Source organism: Brienomyrus brachyistius, chromosome 13, assembly GCF_023856365.1.
Source record: "Brienomyrus brachyistius isolate T26 chromosome 13, BBRACH_0.4, whole genome shotgun sequence".
In the NCBI taxonomy this organism is placed as follows: domain Eukaryota; kingdom Metazoa; phylum Chordata; class Actinopteri; order Osteoglossiformes; family Mormyridae; genus Brienomyrus; species Brienomyrus brachyistius.
Genome location: NC_064545.1, coordinates 22,779,967 through 22,799,897, shown reverse-complemented (window position 1 = coordinate 22,799,897; position 19,931 = coordinate 22,779,967). Strand labels below are relative to the sequence as shown.

Here is a 19,931-nt window from a genome sequence, read left to right as displayed (position 1 = left end):
GTGCTGTTCTGTAGGAGCTTCCAGCGTATGCCTGCGAGGATGTGATTGACCTCCTTTGCCGCACCAACAGTGTTGCGGTACCACGACCAACGATACGGGTGCTAGACCCAGGATCCAGCGACCCACAGTCTCTGACTCTTTTGGAAAGTTAAAGAACCTGGTCCCACTTTCACCAGTGTCACCTCGTGGGCACCCATCATACCCAATATACTTGCCTTGCCTTGCTTAGAGTCAGGGTTAGGGTTTGTGTAGGGTCAGCCCCTGTTTAATGCTCTGTTACATTTCAGGCATGACTGAGAGAGATGAATCACGCTAAGCTAACTTTAGCATACTGCCTCCGTTCTGGCAAGTTTGAAGCGGAGCAGAGAACTGATTCTGCCTGTGGGACTGGTGTCAGATCTGCCGTCTCTGTGGGACCCGCACAGTGAGTCCCGTCTGGTACGTCTCTCTGTGAGCTGAATGATGACCCAGCTCTTTGCTTTTTTTTTGGGAAGGGCTTTCAGGACGCTTGGAGCAGGTCTTCCCTGGGTGCTGAAAGGCTGGAGATGCCTCAGGATCGACTTTGCCTGCCACCCGAAGCACTGAACTCTGTTTGTGGAGCTGAACCTTCCACCAAATATGTGAATATCTGGGAGAAAGTGAAGTTTACCAAGAAAGTGGAATGTAAGAGTTTAACTGGGCAGCTTTGCCACTGCTTTCCCTTCCGTCACTTTGATGTCTAATTTCTCTGTGAAGTCGCTCTAAAATCTCAGTTCCCTGTGATCCACTGACTGTGATCAGTGTACGATGAAAATGCTTTTAGTTTCACTGGATCCTGGTGGCTTAGCTGAGACTGGTATTGGCCAAGCGAGTGTGAAGTGTTATTTAAACGTCACTGCTGTTAATGTTCATGAAATGATCCCCCATCGGTTATGCAATATACAGTGGACTACGCGGCCATAAAAGCACAGCATGCCCTGATCCGTACTGCGGTGCTGTTAGTTAAGGGCTGATTCTTGCTGTTGAAGGACTCCACAGACAGCAGGATGGCTCCATTACTGTACACATCTCGTCCTGAGTCCATTACTGTACACATCTTGCTTCTCCCAGCGGGATGTGAGTTTTCTCCTGGTTTAATTTTTCAGCTGGTATGTAAATGTGTGTGTGTGTGTGTGTGTGTGTGTTCGTGTGTGTGTGTGTGTGTGTGGGGGGGGGGGGGTTCACTTACTTATCTCTTCTGAAGGCCACTAAAGGCGTGGTCACAATAGCGCGAAAAAATATTCGCCTCTCACTCGACGTGCCAAGCTGAATATTCACAGGGAGTTTTCGCTCATGTACATGAACTTTGACCCGCGAAAAAACATCACTAAACCAATCCCGTGTGGCATGGGCGGGGCTCAACCCTCGGCTTCACAGAAGTGCAATGGAGAAGGACACTTATTTCATGCACATTTGCATTGGTATGACGAGAGTTTTTTAATAACGAAAAACTGTGGGTGAAGAATGCATCTGTGCAACAAGCACATCTAACCCTTATATCACTAATGTGTAGCAGTTATATCAATCCCTGCTTTAACCCATAGCTAGTTAGCATGCTTCTCGTTTTATTGCCATATAATATTTTCAAAAGCAACAATACTCTTTAGCTGAAATCAAACACCACGGTATACCCAAACTACTGCAGTGTACTGTATTATCTGGTCGTGCCCATTCTCCCTTGACTTTGTGAAGGCACTGGCTATTTTTCCACGCTAGTGTAACTGCACCTTCATGCTGTCTGATGTTCTGCTCCTGTTACCCTCATACCCTGTCCTCTGGCTGATCTGCATAATGGCCGGGCGTACAGAGCACAGTAAGGCAGCACCCTGCCTATGAGACACTTCTGGAATGAATCCACAGTCCTGTAGCGTACAACAGGGAACTTCGAGGGGCTCCACTGACCCGTCTCTGGGCTCCTACTCGTGGTGCCACCTGCTTTACTGGCCACCGGGGGGCGCTCTTGCGGCGTACCTTTGCTGAGCCGGCCCTCATGGTTCCTGTGATTCAGAAGGACGTCACCCTTACGGCCGTGAAGCCGGGTGTCTCGCAGCTGTCGTCTTTCACATTTCTCACACGGAGATGTCGTAATATTTTTTTTCAGGATGAGAGTTCTTTGCACCTATGTTTTAGGGCAGTACAAAATTTCACTTGCGCAACAGTGTGAATGTCTCGGTCTAAGCTGCCCGGGCACAGTGAGTCACAGACAGAGGGCGGGGGGTGGGGGGAGCGGGGCGGCCGGAGGAGGCCTTGGGTTTCTGCAGCTGAACCTTTACCTTGCGGTTAATGATGCCGCCTGGGGTCCCACTGAAGAAGATGTTTCACAAATGAATGAAATAGCCAGTGAGTGGCATCAGAAGATCGGAACAAGCTAGCTGGTTAGCAGAACAAGGCATTTAATTATTATTTAGTGTAGTGAATGTTTGTGGCCAACAGGGGGCCCCATGCAAATGTGCGATTTAAGTGGTAGTAAATCCTGCTGCTTCACATTGCTGGGGAAAATTCTGCTGAGGTCAGTGGGTGCGGAGATTAAACTGCCCCCCCCCCCCCCCCCCCCCATTCATGCAGTTCACCCAGTGCAATTCCTGTGTAAAGTGAAGTCGGTCTTTTCACCCATTGTTCTGTTAATAATACAAGTTTTTATCTGTTCTCAGTTCAAAAGCTGATAGAAATAAATCAGTGGGTCTTCATTGTCCCTGGTGTGTGATTGGAGGAGTGAGGTGTGTGTGTGTGTGTGTTTGCATAGATCACATTTGAGGACCAAATTGTCCCCAAAGTGTAGTAAAAACTAAAATTTCCCTACTTTTGGGGACATCTTTTGAGGTCCCCATTTGGATAACCTCAGTTTTACAAAAATCTGTGTATGCAATCAAAAAAGTAAAAATGCCAAAAGTCTTCTGTTTGGGTTGGTTACTTATGGTTAAGGTTAGGGATGGGTAGAGGTTAAGGCTGTCGTGATTGGGATTAGGGTATTTCCCATAGAAATGAATGGATACTGTAGATAGACCAAAACAATACATGTGTTGAGTCACATTTTGAGGATAGTGGATCGTACTTGGGTGGGGCTCTGTGTGAGGTGACCAGTAGGTGCATCAGTAAATGTTCTGTATCATGCCTGATACCCAATGGTATTACATAACACCAGACCGAATTAGGAACCTAACTCTGAGGGACTGAACAAACCCAACCTTTTGGAAATGCGTTGTCAAGCCACTTTCTCTCTACCTTTGATATTCTCCACCGGCATCCCTGTTGTGATCTGCCAAAGATTTATTGCCGCACAGTTAAAAACAAGCAATAAACAAGTATATCATACCCACAGTTACTTTTACTCTCTGCCAGGATAAGGTTAACCTACGAGACAGCTTTGTCTATATCCAGAGAAACATCGATCAAAATATACACGATTTCCTTATTTGGATATTATCCAGTTACTAAGATAATTAATTAACAAGAGTTTCAATTAGAAAGGCATTTAAATCACTGTTCTTAATTCATAGGCTTATAAAAGGTCCAGCTACCTGTTTGGCTGTACGGGTGAAATCATAAGCAATGTGGTTCTCGTTGGTACAATCGATGGCTCTTGATCGCCCCCTGTGTCTGAGGATGGAATAAATGTGTGTGAGCGTGTAAGAGGTCCTTGTGGAATTTTGCGTCCTGCTCAGGGCCTCCTCCACCTGCTTCCTCTGGTTTGCTGTCACTCTTAATAGGTCTTCCAGTATCAGAGGAGGAGATGGAGGCTTTGTGTGGCTGATGGCTGCCGTGAGGGGCATTCCAGGGTGTCGATGGATCGCACTCAAAGGCGCCTTTACATATGAAGGCATCTGAATAGCAAGAACGTGAACCAACAAACTCTCTCTATGTCCATCAGACAATCCTCTGCAAAAATCACAACGGACTACAAACCAGCTTCATGTTATACCAGCTTCAGAACTGTAAGCAGCAGTGGCAATGTGTAGCACCTTTGAAACATCTGGGAGGGGGACAAGGGCCCCCAAAGTGATTTTTTTTAGTTGTACCTGAGAAACATAAAACCCCACCCCTGGCTAGCAGAAGAGATTGGTGAGGGGGCTTCAGATATCGTCAGGCCAGGCTGTTTGGGAACATAACTTCAAAATGGAACCTCCATGTTAAATGAAAAACATTCACGGAAAAGGATGCGTACATCTCACTGATGAAACGGGGTTTATCCAGTGCAATCTGTATACCTTTCCTGCTAGACACCAGTGCATCATTTCCATCGCAATCATGAATTTTATCTCCAGCTACAGGAATAATAATTCTATAATCGCAAGATCAATAATATTCAAGGCTCGTCGGTGAGATAGCTAGACACTTGGAAACAGCGCTTCTCTTAGGACGTAAATGTTAAATATTGCACCCCATGTTTGAGAATGTTATGTAAATGGATAACTCAATGTATCCAAGAGTTACAGCATGGCCAAACAAGGGCTATGGTTATTACTATATGAAGCACTGCATCTATATCACCATTATATTATAAGTTGTATATATAATATGATTCCTATAAATAGCATACATAATATTTGTTTGTATTTCTTGCTGCAGTCTCAATGGAAAAAGTCACCAGACAGCACCGGGTTTTATCAAGATCCTGTTGAATATTTATTGCACAAAATGATTGATTACAGTCAGGTTTTCTCATTTTTTATTTATCTGTTTTTCACGAAGGGCAGGGTTGGGAAACAGCTCTTTTCCGTTGTACAAACGGGTTACTATTCCATAGCAATTTTCCCCCCATTTTAGCACTATCCTTCACAAAGGATATTATACAGGAACTACCCAGTAAGTAATTTCCCGTTTGCATGTGCTTCAGTATCTTTGCAGTAATCTGCGGGTTCCGGCACGTTCCGGTGCCTCCGTGAGAAGTTTGTTGACAGCCTCTCTACATAAGAGGAGCTAAGCTCTGATTGTAAGTCTGCGAGCTGGATTTCTAGAAAAGCAACGGGTGGCGCTCACTTTCACATGCAACATCGCCTACAGCTTCACGGGTGAGCACCGCCACAGCGTTCCCAGAATGCTCAGCGTCCGCCATGATCACTGCACTCAGTTTTTAATCTGCCTATACCCTTTGATCTTTCTCAGAGTGGATTTTGATTGCGTCTGATAGGGCTTGGAATAAATCTGGCAAAATGACTGCTTTGTGTTTGCGAGACGTTAAATGACAGTCCGTCATCGCGTGTATAAAAACATCTAGGGCTCTGCGTTGTCATTCATACTTTGGCTAAGGTGTAACATATTATACAGTTATGCTACTTGTTCTGTTGAACTTACAGAACTTCCTCAAGTGGCTTTGGCAGCAAAGGTACTAATTCAGTTATCAGGTTCATTGCTTCAGGGTCAACATTTCAGCTCTTACTAATCTCAGTATATATAAAAAATGTGTTGCTGATAGAAAACACCAATAAGGGAGAGTGACTGTGGTCCTTTGATGACTGACGGACTACTGATCCTTATGACTGTATCAGTGCAAAGGGCAACCATGTGGTTAGTATCTCTAGACAATGTTTCAGTCCAGGTATCTGGGTTTAGTTGATACTTTATCAGCTTAAGGCCAGTTTGCCCCAAGCAAAAAGCAAAACAGAAGGCAGAGATATGAGGTCAAGCTGGTTGTAGTGAGGTTTTATAGATGCTGAGTTAACCAGGTACCACTAGGAGAATTTAAAAAATGTACCCCCAGACAAGGTATAGGACAGCTAATTGAGTTAATCTTGTGCATTGTTAGCATGGCAGTATTGACTGCTGATCTCACAATGGACTGTGTGCCTGAAATCCATCCTCCACTCGGTGATTCCACCTACAAGAGAGAGTGAAAGGCAGAGTAAACACTGAATACATGTTCTGGTCTCCTGAACATGAACTCTGGGTCTCCTGACCATTGTGATCGTCGTGTTTAGCACAACGAGATAAGCAGCAACTTGTAAACACAGTGATGGAGTGCATGGGAAGAAGAGACCCTTTACATACATTAAGTGTGAGAAATAGTGTTTTACATTCTGCTTTAAATCAGACGGACAGCCAGGCTAAAGAGTGTTGTGGTAGTGCATTCATTATATTTATTTTAAAATTTTATGTAGCAGACTCTTTTGTCCAAAGCGATGTACAAGTGAGGTAAATGGCACATTACGAATATATGGCGTTCCGGGAGTCGATTAGGCAGCTAGGCTGAGCTTCCAATGAATGCCCACGTATGAGTGTATGCAGTATTGGAGTAAGAGGTACAGTACATCACATCTCCCAATCAAAGAAAAACCTATTTCGACCACTGTTCCAATCAGCAGACACAGAGTAACACTAAGAGCATAAAGGGAACATAGAGTGCTATCAGGCTAGCAGAGGTGCTCCTGGGTGGATCTTGAGGAATTTCTTGAAGACCCAATGACCAGATGTGGTTCAGTGGCTCATTCCACCATTGGAGAACCATATATAAGTCACTTCTGGAGTGAGACTTCTTGCGTGGTTGAGGGATTCATCATGTAAGACCGTTGTGTATTGAATCTGATCTTGAGGTTATTAATGCCTGACTAGCATTTATTCATCAGTGCATTTACAGTATCTGACCTTTAGAAAAGTGATGGCCCAACTATGAATCCAGTTGAAATCCATGCCTGAGCTGAGCATTTAGATTATTTTACCAGAACAGACAGTCTGACAGATAAGGCATAACCCAAGAATCTGTTCGTCTCCTGACAGGTGCCAAGCACAAGAACAGAGACATCACAGCAATCAGGAGGTAAGGAAGAAGTTATTCATTACTTTGACAAGGGTTGTTTCATCGCTGTGATGGTGTCTGAACTCAGACAGAAACGTGTCATAGACGTTGTTGGATTGTGAGAACACAGACAGTAAGAATCTTAGATAAAAATGAAAGATGTCAGAAAGGCCTGTAACTACAGCGCACGGATCCTGATTAGTCTCCTTGAGTCAAAGATTGATGAAGGGAATTGAGAACATATCCAGAAGATAATGATGTAATTATAATGTCTAACGTGGGTTTTCCAATTATAGGCAGAAGCTACTCCATTGTCTTTGTAGGTGTGGAGTCAGCAATGATTTAGGGCATAGAATCATCATTAGCAGTAGGTGGTTCAGAAGCTTTCTGCTTGCTGTAGCACCATGGCACTCATATTTAGATATTCTCCATCTAGGAAATCCTCGAGATATATATATATATATCATTACTTTTTTGATTGCATTCACAGATCTTCGTGGAGACCTGAAGAATGGTCCCCAAAACATAAAAAAACAGGTTTTTGGTCCCCACAAAGTAATATAAACCTAATCCACACACACATACACACACATATATATAAGATATTTCTATATATAAATCTAAGGAAATCCTTAATGCTATAAATTAAATTTGAAAATTGCTTTGACCGCACACTTTTTTCCCAGTAAGCCCGGCTGTCTTTCCATGAGAGACAAACCGTCTCTAAATGAGTGGAGTTCCATTTGCGCTGTAATCTCCGCCAAGGTCGCTTAATGCCTCGGTGTGGCCATTATACGGCGCGGATGCTCTTTCTGCTCTTCTCCTCTTTGCGGCTGCGAGTGACGGCAGAGTCATTAGTTAGCGCCACGTTTCCACTCAGCTGCCGCGCGGCTTGATTAGACATCATTCAGAGGCAGACCTCCGCTGTTAAAGGGGAAGGCGGTTGAAATGGTATCCGTAAGCACTGTGGCAGGGGCGGGAGCAAGCCTGTGTCTCAGATAAAGGCCTTTTGCCTTCCTTTAACGGGGTGAGTCAGTCACAGCTCCATTATAAGAAAGTGCTCTGATAAAATGGGCTTGTGCGGGTATATGGGGACACGGTGAGCACGGATTCCGTAGCGTAGGATCGATTTGAAGTGTGATTATTATAATAGGCAGGGCCTGAAACCCTTTGATTTAATACCATTTGCAAAAGTGGACTTTTGATTATGACTTGCATTGTCTATACAGATGTCAGCATCTCCTATAAATTTAATCTTACCCACGGTGGCAACCATAATTTTTGCGGAAACCAGAAAAATCATTCACAAACTGCAAAGCTGGGGCCAGGACTCTCGCAAGCCAGCAGAAAGCAGTAAGGGAGAGCAGGTTATTCAGCACTGCCTGAGTCCTCATCACGCGCCTCATTTTTTGGAGTTGAAAGGAGACCAAACACGTTGCAGCCACACCTGCCCTAAAGCCGATCAGATGTGGGTTTTGGTGAAAGGCATAATCAAGCCAGACCTGAATTACAGCAGAGGCCCTGGTCCTAAGGCATCAGTTTTATGTACAGTTCATTCTCAAGTGCTCCTTTACTTCTAAATGGCCCATATTTAATGATCCAATTTCCACTGTAGATTTGCTGCTTGCAGGACCTGCAGGAGGACTAGTCTGGATATTAAGTTGTAGCAAATACCGTAACGGAATATATAATGAAACCTTTTCAGATTGACTTATACAGTCTTCTATAACTCCTGAAGATCTTAGACTTTCACAACGGCAGCACAGAACTCGATAGTGTAGAGACGTGGCGGGGTGTAGGTCTTGGTTAATGTCCTCTGGTTCTTTGTCTGTTTCCATGCAGGTGACTCGATCTGAACTCATAGCTCAATGTAGCGCAGATGCAGTCCCAGAACATGGCAAAGACGGTCTCCAAAATGCGACTCTAATTTGGTCCGGATAGGTGCTGATTATCTTAGGTCCTTCGTTGACGCTGTTGTGACAGAGAAATGACTGAGACCTCTACTGCTACCGTGGTGATAACAATAAGAAATCTCTGCATCCGACTTCATAGGCAGAAAACATGAGTCATTGAATCATAATTAAATGCACACAAACTAGCCCTGTTCTACCTCATATCCGTAAATCTGCCTGCATTTGCATGGTGCTGCCGTTTTGCTGTGGGAACACCGGCTTTCACTCTTCAAAGTAAACAATACCTTCCAGCTTGAAATAGCGGGCCGACGAGTCTGTCAGTGTACCTCAGCCTCACAGAAAGTGTGAGAATCCCCTTTTTTCTTTGCTCATGTCATTCTTTTTGGGGACGGCCCGTGGATTAGCGGGGCACTATCGCTGCGCGCGCCGCCATCGGCTCTGCTGGCTTTGCGTCCCTCCCCCCAAGTACTGGACGCGCTTTGGATGATTGGTATTCAGGCCGCAATGACACACGACAGAAGCGCGTTTATTTCGCAGAGGCAAAGCTGGATGGCTTTATCGTTTCTTCTTCGGAGGGGAAATTACGAGCGCGTGCAGGTTCCATTTTTAGGACAAGTCGAACGGCTTCAGTTCCGAAGAAATCGGCCTGACGGGTTCTGTCTAACCGAATCTGTCTGCCCGACTTTGGGACACGTTAGGGCACGGATCAGTGGGTTTGAATGCTCCCTCTCTGGGACGTCCTCCCGGTGACAGATATCGGCCTCCCGAAACGGCCTCCCGGTCCACAGGAAATTCTGTGACAGGCCAGATTGATGCTACCAGCTTCTTCGGTGGGTGTAGGTCTGGTGTGTCCTGGTCCATTGGGGAGGACACAGGTGGTCACTGCTAACTGTAGATGTGCTGCCCTGATATCCTGGATAAAATTGCCTACTGTGACCTTTTCAAAATCTGCCAGTGATATCCAGCGCAGATTCGTAGTCGGGATTATTAATAGTCACGCACCTGGTCAGGTAAAGCTGGATCACTACATGTACAATATAATAATCTATACCACAAGAGTGTCTGCTGGGGTGTTGCATAAGTAAATGGTGTCCTGTGGTTCTGGATATAATGGACTGTTTTGCCAGGTCCCTTGAAGTCCGTTATAACGGGATTTTACTGTATTTAAACGTAACATTCATTCATTCCTGTTTTCTGCTCAACTGATATATGCCAGCAGTTGAGAGAAGCTCCTCAATATCCAAACAAGCACATGTAAAATGTGTGTCTTTGTGGTGTACGCTGCTGAGCGGTGAACACACAGGCACACAGGAGCCCCGGGCTCCCATTTTACACCCAGAATGCACGTACACTTTCTCCAGCACTTCCTCAAGTACGTCTTTCATTTTCAAGGTGAGAAAAAGATAAAATGCTCAATTTAAGGTGCCGTGCATCATGTGCTGTCTGAGTACCGCTGGGATCAGAGATCGTGGATCACGAGACGCTGCAGGGGGAGGAAATTAGGTGGATGGTCTCGGCCGAATGGGTCTACTGCACATCCAGAAACATCCCAATTGCATGGGACTGGATGTAAAAACCTCAGAGCAAAGGAACAAAAGGATCACAAAGTGAAAAGTCGGACTTCTGTGGCTTTTGCAGAATTTGTGCAAACGGAACTGGCTAATTAAGCAGCACGTTTGTTGGAACGAAAGTGCTATTTGCAGTGAGAATGCGGGTGATGACCTTTGCTGCAAAGCGCTCAGCCCTGGCGTTAAATTGGAGCACCGCAGAGCTCGCTGGCTGCTTTATTTACATCGTTTCCTACTCTGACTTGAAAATTGTATAATTCCTGTTACATGTGCCACTGAATTTTATTGTTTTTAATCTAGCTGTGTTTCCAGATCTTTTGTTAAGTGTCTTGGGGCATGTTGGGAAAGGCATTATATAAACTAAAAAGATTAACTGCCCAGAATTAAATGCCTTACCTTTTATTTAATGCCATCCGCACATTGTATCCCTCAGGTTGCATTGGTTATTTTGTCCTCCACTTCTACACACTTGTTAGTTCTTTAATTTTCCAGGCACATGTAAGAGCTTGATGGTGGCATTTTGCCGATGCTTGCAGACTTTCTCTCACTGGCTTTATCGCACGGAAAACAGAGCCCCACTTGTTTGTGGACCTCACTCAAAAAGTCATTAAGTAAACATCCATCAACTAGAGTCAGAAGATTATATCTAGCTAGCTGGTTAGCAGAACATGCTGCTTTAGCATCTCCTAAATAAGAAACGAGTTTTTTAATATTTAGTGAAGTGACCAAACAGGAGGCCCAAACCTTAGGGGCCCCATACATAATGCGTGGATTTAGTAATGGTAAACACAAGCACTGAGCCCATCCATTTTCCATAGCTGCATATGTAACGGAGCATCATGGTGAGCCTGTGTCCAGCCTGTGCTGTGCCCAACCGGTGTCCCCCTGTGCTGTGCCCAGCCTGTGTCCACCCCGTGCTGTGCCTAGCCTGTGTCCACCCTGTGCTGTGCCCACCCTGTGTCCCCCTGTGCTGTGCCTAGCCTGTGTCCACCCTGTGCTGTGCCCACCCTGTGTCCCCCTGTGCTGTGCCTAGCCTGTGTCCACCCGGTGCTGTGCTCAGCCTGTGTTGCTTCATAGGGAGCATTGCCCATGAATATACGTATATTTTTGTGTCATAACAAATGATGTCATTTCTCTTTCTCTGTGAGTTGTGTACATCAACCTCTATGATTTTGATGTTCCTATGATTTCTTAGTTGTGTCGAAACATTTCGTTTTCCTGGATAATGCAGTGTCTGCCCCCAAGGCACCTCTCTAATCTAATCCTTGGGTCTTGGCACAACATGGTGATGCGGCTGGGACATGGCTGCAATGGGAATGAGCCTGGACTTCACACCTCCGGTCTCCCGTGTGCAATCGCTCTCCCTGGACAAACCCAGTTTTGCTCAAGCCCTTAGGGACGTCAGTCTGATATCTGATTATCGACTCCCTGCGGTGATTGTCCTGAGCTAACCAATCAGAGCTCTGCCACAGGGTACCTTTGGATACCTGGCTGGGACATTGGCCAATTGATGAGCAGTATGTAAATGAGCCCCTCCCACTGACAGCATCTGTGTGTGGCCGGACAAACGAGGAAAAATTGCAGCAGTTTCAACTACAGAACGGCTCAGAACACTCAAAGGAAAGAAAGAGACCATTTAGCTTGTGTTTTACAACAATAAAGAGAGGAGCAGAGGCAGTTTGCAGAGAAGCTGCATAATGGAGGTGGGTGTAGATTTGTACTGTATAGTGGAAGTGCATAGCAGTGAAGCATTATCCAGGTGCGTAATGTATGTGTGTAGTGGAGATACATTGTATTGCATTCACTTCTCTATCTTAACAAATGATTATATCATCTTGTACTTTGTTAGGAAACCTGTGTACTGATACCTAAATTCCCCAGTGGAACTTTATTGAAAATTTAATCTAATTACCTGACTACATCATTCACGTTAACGAAGGGATAAAATTGTAAGTAAATGGATCTGTTAAGTAGCTCTTAACCCTGACGGTTACCTGTAGCTGTACATCTGCTGGTGTAGCACTTTCCGCCCTAACCTACCTAGGGAGGCTGGTTATGAAGGTGGTTTTGGGGTTTTAGTGAGATTTGCGTGAAAAGGGCTAATCCCCACACTGCTTCATAGTCAGGATGTGTTACAGAAAAATAGATAAAGCAATGCAAAAGAAGCCTACTGGGGGGGGGGGGGGGGGGCACAGCCTGTAATGAGCCGCACAGCAGGGCGCTTGGAAGCCAAAGCGTGCCTGGCAGATAGGCGCTAAAGTGATTGGGTTTAAAGGAAGCGCCGGAACCACACAGACGCGTCCTTGAGACCGGCCCCTAGGATCTGGGGTGAGGATGTCAAACGAGCGGCACGTGCAGGAATTTACCGTAACGTGGAAACAGGCCCCCAAATCCCTCTAGGAATGAGGGAGTGGCAGCAAAAACTGGCGGCAAGCACACAGACTTTTAATCTCAGATGGATTTCGAGTAGTATTTACATTCTGGATGGGATTAGTCAGTTTAGTCATTTGGAATGGATCAGGCGTGTTTGATTAATAAAGATGCGTGTTCTGACTTTTTATGACTGTCGGTGTTTCTCAATGAAACACCTTAATGAATAAATTTGGCTGTTGCCCATTACTTTTCAGTACAGTATACTGTATGTCTGTTGTAAGTATTTCCCAAATGGAGACAAAGTTTGAGAAACATCCTAGTGGTGCTTCAGCAATTTTTTGTGTAAAAAGCATGCGGTCAGTTCATCAGGAAGAGCACAAGGGAAGGTGTGGAGTCTTAGAGGAGTCGGGAACTGATCCTAAGCCGGTTCTGTTCCAAACCGCAGGCTGCGTAAGTCACATGCCGTGGTGCCTCCGCCAGGCTGAATAAATTATGTAAGGCTCTCTGGGTAAGAACATAGCGCTTTAGAGGAGAGCAGAGTCGATGTAACCATAGATACAGAGCGGCGTTTAGTGACCTGCAAATGAGTATTTTCAGCACCGCCCCACACACACACACACACACACACACGTGCACAGAATAAACAGAAGGTGAGAAAATGGGGAGGAAAGGTGAGAGGAAGGTGGGAAACGGGTGTGGGGAAGGTGGAGAAAAGGGAGGGAGGTGAGAAGGAGGGAGGCGGGTGTGGGAAAGGTGGGGAAAGGGGGAGGAAAGGTGAGGGGAAGGATGGAGGTGGGTGTGGGGAAGGTGGGGAAAAGAGGAGGAAAGGTGAGGGGAAGGATGGAGGTGGGTGTGGGGAAGGTGGGGAAAGGGGGGAAGGTGAGGGGAAGGATGGAGGTGGGTGTGGGGAAGGTGGGGAAAGGGGGGAAGGTGAGGGGAAGGATGGAGGTGGGTGTGGGGAAGGTGGGGAAAGGGGGGAAGGTGGAGAAAAGGAGAGGAAAGGTGAGGGGAAGGATGGAGGTTGTGTGTGGGGAAGGTGGGGAAAGGGGGGAAGGTGAGGGGAAGGATGGAGGTGGGTGTGCGGAAGGTGGGGAAAAGAGGAGGAAAGGTGAGGGGAAAGATGGAGGTGGGTGTGGGGAAGGTGGAGAAAAGGGGAGGAAAGGTGAGGGGAAGGATGGAGGTGGGTGTGGGGAAGGTGGAGAAAAGGGGAGGAAAGGTGAGGGGAAGGATGGAGGTGGGTGTGGGGAAGGTGGAGAAAAGGGGAGGAAAGGTGAGGGGAAGGATGGAGGTGGGTGTGGGGAAGGTGGGGAAAAGGAGAGGAAAGGTGAGGGGAAGGATGGAGGTGGGTGTGGGGAAGGTGGGGAAAGGGGGGAAGGTGAGGGGAAGGATGGAGGTGGGTGTGGGGAAGGTGGGGAAAGGGGGGAAGGTGAGGGGAAGGATGGAGGTGGGTGTGGGGAAGGTGGGGAAAGGGGGGAAGGTGAGGGGAAGGATGGAGGTGGGTGTGGGGAAGGTGGAGAAAAGGGGAGGAAAGGTGAGGGGAAGGTGAGGAATTCCGACTTTGCCACAGCAGCTTTTCCCTTGTGTGTCTGTGTTTTATTCCCTGTGTTTTATTCCCTGTGTTTTATTCCCTGTGTTTGCTGTGTGTCATGTTGACCCCCGAACATCCAACTCATTATGAGTCATGTGACATTTTAAGTGGATCCATTTTAAAGGTGAGATCTTCACAAGCACTGAGGAACCTTCGTGTTCTTTGGAAATCAGTAATACATTATGGTCTGTCCCCATCATCCGGACAGTGTGTGTATGTCTGTGTGTCGTTTTGCCTGTGTGTGTGTGTGTATGTCTGTGTGTCGTTTTGCCTGTGTGTGTGTGTGTGTGTCTCGGTGTATCTGCTCCGTCCAGCTTTAATAAGCCCCCCTCACACATACACACACATTTGTTGAAAAGCTCCTAATTGCAGCCTGATTTGGAAGACCCTCCCTCCCTCTACACACATTTTGTAGAAGAGAGACGGGCTTCTGACTGGAGCGCTACAGTGGTCGGGGTGGGGGGGGGTGGTCTGCCTTTCTTGGGGCAGCTTTTCTTTAGCTTTTTACTTGGATGTGGCTCTGATGATCAGTGACTCTGAATGCCCCCCCACCCCACTTGGCCTGTCTCTCACCTTTGCTTCTGCCACATGCCGCATGCTGGTGGGGTTGTGATGAGGTGCGGCGCCCTCCTGCCCAGCCTTGTTGTTAACCCCACCCCCCCACCGCCCCCCCGTCATGTAATATTCTAGTCACCTGTGCCTCTTTTTCATCCATTATTAAACACGTAACCTAATGGGGAGACAACTGATGGATGGCCTTCCATCAGGGCCAAAGCCCCCCATCTCCCCAGGAAAGGACAGCTCACCTGGCACGCTAAACGTTTACCCGCCGCTCTGAGAGCGGGAGCCCCTCCCCTGCTACCCTGCACCAGCCCCCTTGTGTTTGGATTCAGTCAGTCATTATCTCTCCATTATCTCGCCCCTTCTGCTAATTGGAGTTGAACTCGCTCCCCTGACAATGCCGCGTGAGGCAGGCATTATGAAGATGTTCACATTAGGCAGATGTGCAGATTTTTTATCTGGTTTATTTCATTTTTTTTCCACGGAAGCAAAAGCCAAATGTATACTAATTATATGTGAGCATGGGAGCACGGAGCGCAGAAATATGCTGGCGTGAGGCAGATGCATCAAACGGCGACGACTAGGCCGGCCCCTGCGAGATCGCGGGGGGGATTTCTGTGGCGGAGAGAGCGGCGGCAGTGTGAAGCCTCTGTGCCTGTAAGCGGAAGGTCGATGCTTAGAAGTCCGTGACAGACTGATTGCATCTCCTTTGGGCCCTATGTACTAAGGCCTTTAACCCCGTGAAAAATGCTCCAGGGTCCTGGGTGGATGGCTGACCCTCTGCTCAGACCCCAAGCTTCATGCTCATCTCACTATTTCTGTATGTCATAAAGACAAGAGCATTATGGGATATGTGAAAGCTAACACACCCCAGTGTACCTGCACTCATACTTGTACAAACAGCAAAAGAAGCTTCATTTGAAATTCCGTAACTGGGATTTTAGTCATAGCAACGTAGTGAATACTATTAACAGAAAACAGTAGTTTGGTATTTTAGCTGTAGTTTACCTGATTGGTGTAGCACTGGCCAAATTAGGTGATGTTGCTAAAAAGCATTTCAATTGGAGGAGGCAAACGAGTCCAGGACTTGCTATGCTGGTGGAGGTGGTTGCTGTCCATGGTGCTGAATGAGCTCCTAGCTGATTGGCCAGCAGTCATCTTAGCCCCGCCTCTGTTATCCATTTTGTATGGCCACTTATCCCACCAGCTCCGCCCTACTGCCCTGTTCTGAATGGCCGCACTACTCTGTTGGCTGCCAGTCCAGCTGCGACCACACCAGATATTTTAAATTGCTTCATTACAAAGACCACTTGTTTTTCTTCATATTTTCTTTGCATATCTGTATAAACACAGTGGGAGTTTTAATTTTTAATTACAAGGTAATTATGTGTAATATTATACAGAGAAGGTACAATAACATTAACGTTGTTGAAAAAGATCTATTGAGTAGTTCTCCTTTCTAAGTTTAACCTAAAAACAATTCAGTCATATCACTATACAAATATCACACATTCTTTGGCTGGTACCCTGGTAAAAGAATGTGATAAACATACAGACATCAGGTGACAGGGTTTGGACACAGGGTTTGTATACACAGTGTGATGCGTGATGCATGTAAAGAATAAGTGATACAGCACCAGCACATACCCCAGATGGCTGGGAGGGCTGTGTACTCTCATTGAAGATCGTGGGGGGAGTACACTGCTTATTGCCTCTGATACGCTCCAGAACTGCAGCAGAACCATAGTAGATAAAGCGGGGGCTCCTCCACAATTAAAGGCGTGGCAAGTGATATGGCAGGGGGAGGGACGTCACCTAAAAGAGAGTGGCAGGATGCATGTCCAGCCCTGAACGTCAACCTGCAGCGCTGCAGCTGATGTCTGCAGAGGTGCAAATGCGGCCCCCTCCCCTTTCGCGGTGTGACCCCCGAAACTTCCCTTTAACATTAAACAATCCTAATTGCTATGAAGTGTTTGTAGTCATGTCATTTGTCACTCATTTGTATTTGGGTCCTCTTTGTTATGCTGTCTCTACTTGTGTATGCAGGACACCGTAAAGGGGGGGGGGGGTGAGGATGACTCCAAGGCCCCCTGAGTGTCGGAGACCTCAAAAATTTGGAACATAACTAGATGGATCTGTGTTGGCATCCCAATATGATTTCATGGGGCCCAAATCTCTAGTGGTTCCCCTATCTGCATGTACCTGAAGCATGTCTTGGATTTGATTGAGACCCTTGCGCGTCGATAAATGTTTCATGATTACCGAAGCACTGCACATTTGACATCTGGCCAGTAGGGCAGCAAGGTAGCATGGTGGCTCTGATGGCAGCCCCCTTATTTCAGCCGTCTTGGGCAGGGGGTTCGAGTGCTGCCTGTGTTCTGTGTGTGGGATGCATCATGGCACTGTCTTCTGGATGCAGACAGGCTGTTTAGTACCTTCCATTTCCTTTATGTGCCTTTCTATGGACAGATGTCCTGTCCGGGGTCTTCCTCTGGCCTTTGATCCCTGGAATAGGCTCCAATCCCTGTTTTACCCGATTTAGGAAAACCAACTGGAAATGCTCATCATTGTAATTCCATTTGCTTGGATTCATCTTATCCCATAGCAAAGATCTCCAGATCTTCCTTTTTTATGCATTTTCTTCTTTTCTTCTTCCTTGTAATATGATGTCATGGTGTTCCTGAAGTGAGGTGGCATGTAGCCATCCGGGATTGCTTCATTCACATGGAGGATTGGTTTTATAAAGTGCACTTTTGTGGTTCAGGGCCGGTAAAATGTCAGCTGGGTACCAGGCAAACAGAAGCAGGGATCTTTCAGGCTTGTTTTCAATGGCTTCAATGATGAATCCAGATCACATTAGATGCAGGCCCATGTGGATGTTCTCTAGGTCTTCCTCTCATTCATTTTAGGAACACGCTTTTTAGCATTTATCGTTCAGAAGTATGGCTCGCAAAGAGCAGCCATGGAACTGCACCATTACTGTTGCCTTATGCTTGCTGACCGCGTTCCCACTCACCACATCTGCTATCTACCTCCCCAAGCCTGCAGAATCATCAGAAAACATCTGCATGAATCACTTGCTGGCATAATGTCATATTCATTGTAATGAATTATGTTTCACGATAACAGGGCATATGAAATTTCAAAGCAATCTAGTAGTTAACCGTTCTAGTGTGTAATGAGTGGCGAGCGCTGAGATCCATTACAGCATCGGCTGAGAAGATCGAGGGCCTATAGCATAGTTTTATTCGCAGCAGAGAGGAGGAAAAGGCCATCTCGAGAACCCCGGTTTAATTACCCTGCATATATTGATAAACAAGCATTACATTCTAACAGGAACCGTGGTAACGAAGCTCATGCCTCAGTCAGTGGCCACTGTTGGTATCGGTGGAGCAATCGGTAAAACAAGGTCCTCCTTCTTCTATGTATCTATATGCCTAGATACTTTGTAGCAGTATGTAAAGAGCATAGGATCCTAGTTTAGAGTTTCCTGGTTCCCTTAGTTCATGGGTCTCCAACTCCAGTCCTGGAGCGTCACTGTCCAGTAGGTTTTCTATCCTACCAGGCTTCTGATCAGCCGCTGCTCTTCTCAGGTAAATTCCTTGAACAGGTGTGGCTCAAGAGAAGCCAGCCGGAGACCTCTGCTCTAGATCCTCAAGCCCTCCCAAATATCTTGCTGCAACTCAAGAGAAGACGTCCTGTAGTCCATCTACCACATGTATCTCTGAATTTAAACCCTCTTGTTTGGCTCAACTTGCCCTAACATCTGACCTCAAATAGCCCAGCTGGTCCTGGAGGATTCATCTGCACATCTACAGTACATCTGTACGCACGTGTCTCAGGTCCCAGCGTTGGTATTGACACATTATGTTTTACAATGAATGTTCTATGAATCCATAATGAATGTGTTATGAAACGGCAGTTAATGCAAAGCGTTACCTTACATTTTCACTTATGTCATGGCGCAGCCAAGAGGTGTGGAATCTCCTCATTTCACACAGCAGATTGAGGGACACCACAAACCAACCTGCGGAACATCTCTAGTGGCCCAAACGGGGCTGGGGGGGAGCAAGCAGAAGATCACCGTTCCTGCCCTGCATTTGAGAGGTCGGGAGGTTATTGCCATATGCACAGTAAACAGTCAGTCACATCATACAATGAAAATCCTGCTCATTATTCTGGCCACCGGTAAACACAAATTAAACACAAGACACAAATACAAATCATGGTGCTAAAAGCAGCGCGGAATTAAACAGCAAGTCAATCAGACAAGACATGCTAGTATAGTGATGATAATGAATACATACACTTGCAATGTAAACATGTGGTGCAGTGTAGACATCCCTCCTTTTCCTGTAACCCCTTGTCTTATTCACAGTCACAGGGGTTCAGAGCCTATGGGCACAAGGCAGGGAACAACCTAAGATGGGGCACCAACCCCACACTGGGCACACTCACACACCATTCACACCCACAGGCGGTTTGACAACTCTGATTCATCTCAGCAGGCTTTTGGACCATGCGGCGAAAGCATATTATTTGGAGGGAAACCCATGATGACATGTGGAGAACATGCAAACACATATGGAGCCATGGCGAAGACCCAAACCCTGCAGCCAGAGGAGTGAGGTAACAGAGCTACACACTGGTCTCTGGGTTTGCGATGTAGACTTACTGTATGTTAGTATGGCAAAGGAGTGGGTGAATGAGAGGCAGATAACCAGCGACTCCTGTGTGCCTGTAGCTGCGGTCGGCCTTCGGCCTCCACATGCTTTTCCCTTCTTTCCTCTCTTTTGAACCACTTTCCAAATGTTTAATGCTGTCGCAGTCTTCGCTGCGGACATCGCTATACAGTACGTGACGCTGTTAGCAAATCTTTGTTCAGTACTTTGGGGCGGCTGTCTTGAGACGAGGGCTTTGTACTTTTATAATTTCAAATTCAAATGGAGTTAGTAAGTACAAATGTGTTCCTTTGTGATGACCATATGCAGCGGGGCTGCTCCTACTTTCCTGTCGACGGGGGTCTCTGTGTACATTTGCATTGTGATTTTGGTTTAAGGTTTACGTATTGAGCTGATGTTATATTTGTTGAGATCTTTTCAACACTATGGCCTTTTAATAACGGGCATAATGTGCTGTTTAAAGTATCTGCATGGCCTAATTAAATTATATGAACGTAT

General features: G+C 46.4%; 1 long non-coding RNA gene across 2 annotated transcripts in view; it reads left to right on the top strand.

The window, feature by feature from the left end:
- Positions 1-19,341, top strand: part of LOC125706300 (uncharacterized) — a 101,896-nt gene extending 82,555 nt beyond the window's left edge. For both annotated transcript variants that reach the window (XR_007381970.1, XR_007381971.1), the window contains exons 4-5: positions 6,730-6,769; positions 19,257-19,341. This is a non-coding gene — a long non-coding RNA (uncharacterized LOC125706300). The remainder of the gene's footprint in view (positions 1-6,729; positions 6,770-19,256) is intronic.
- Positions 19,342-19,931: the final 590 nt, after the last annotated feature.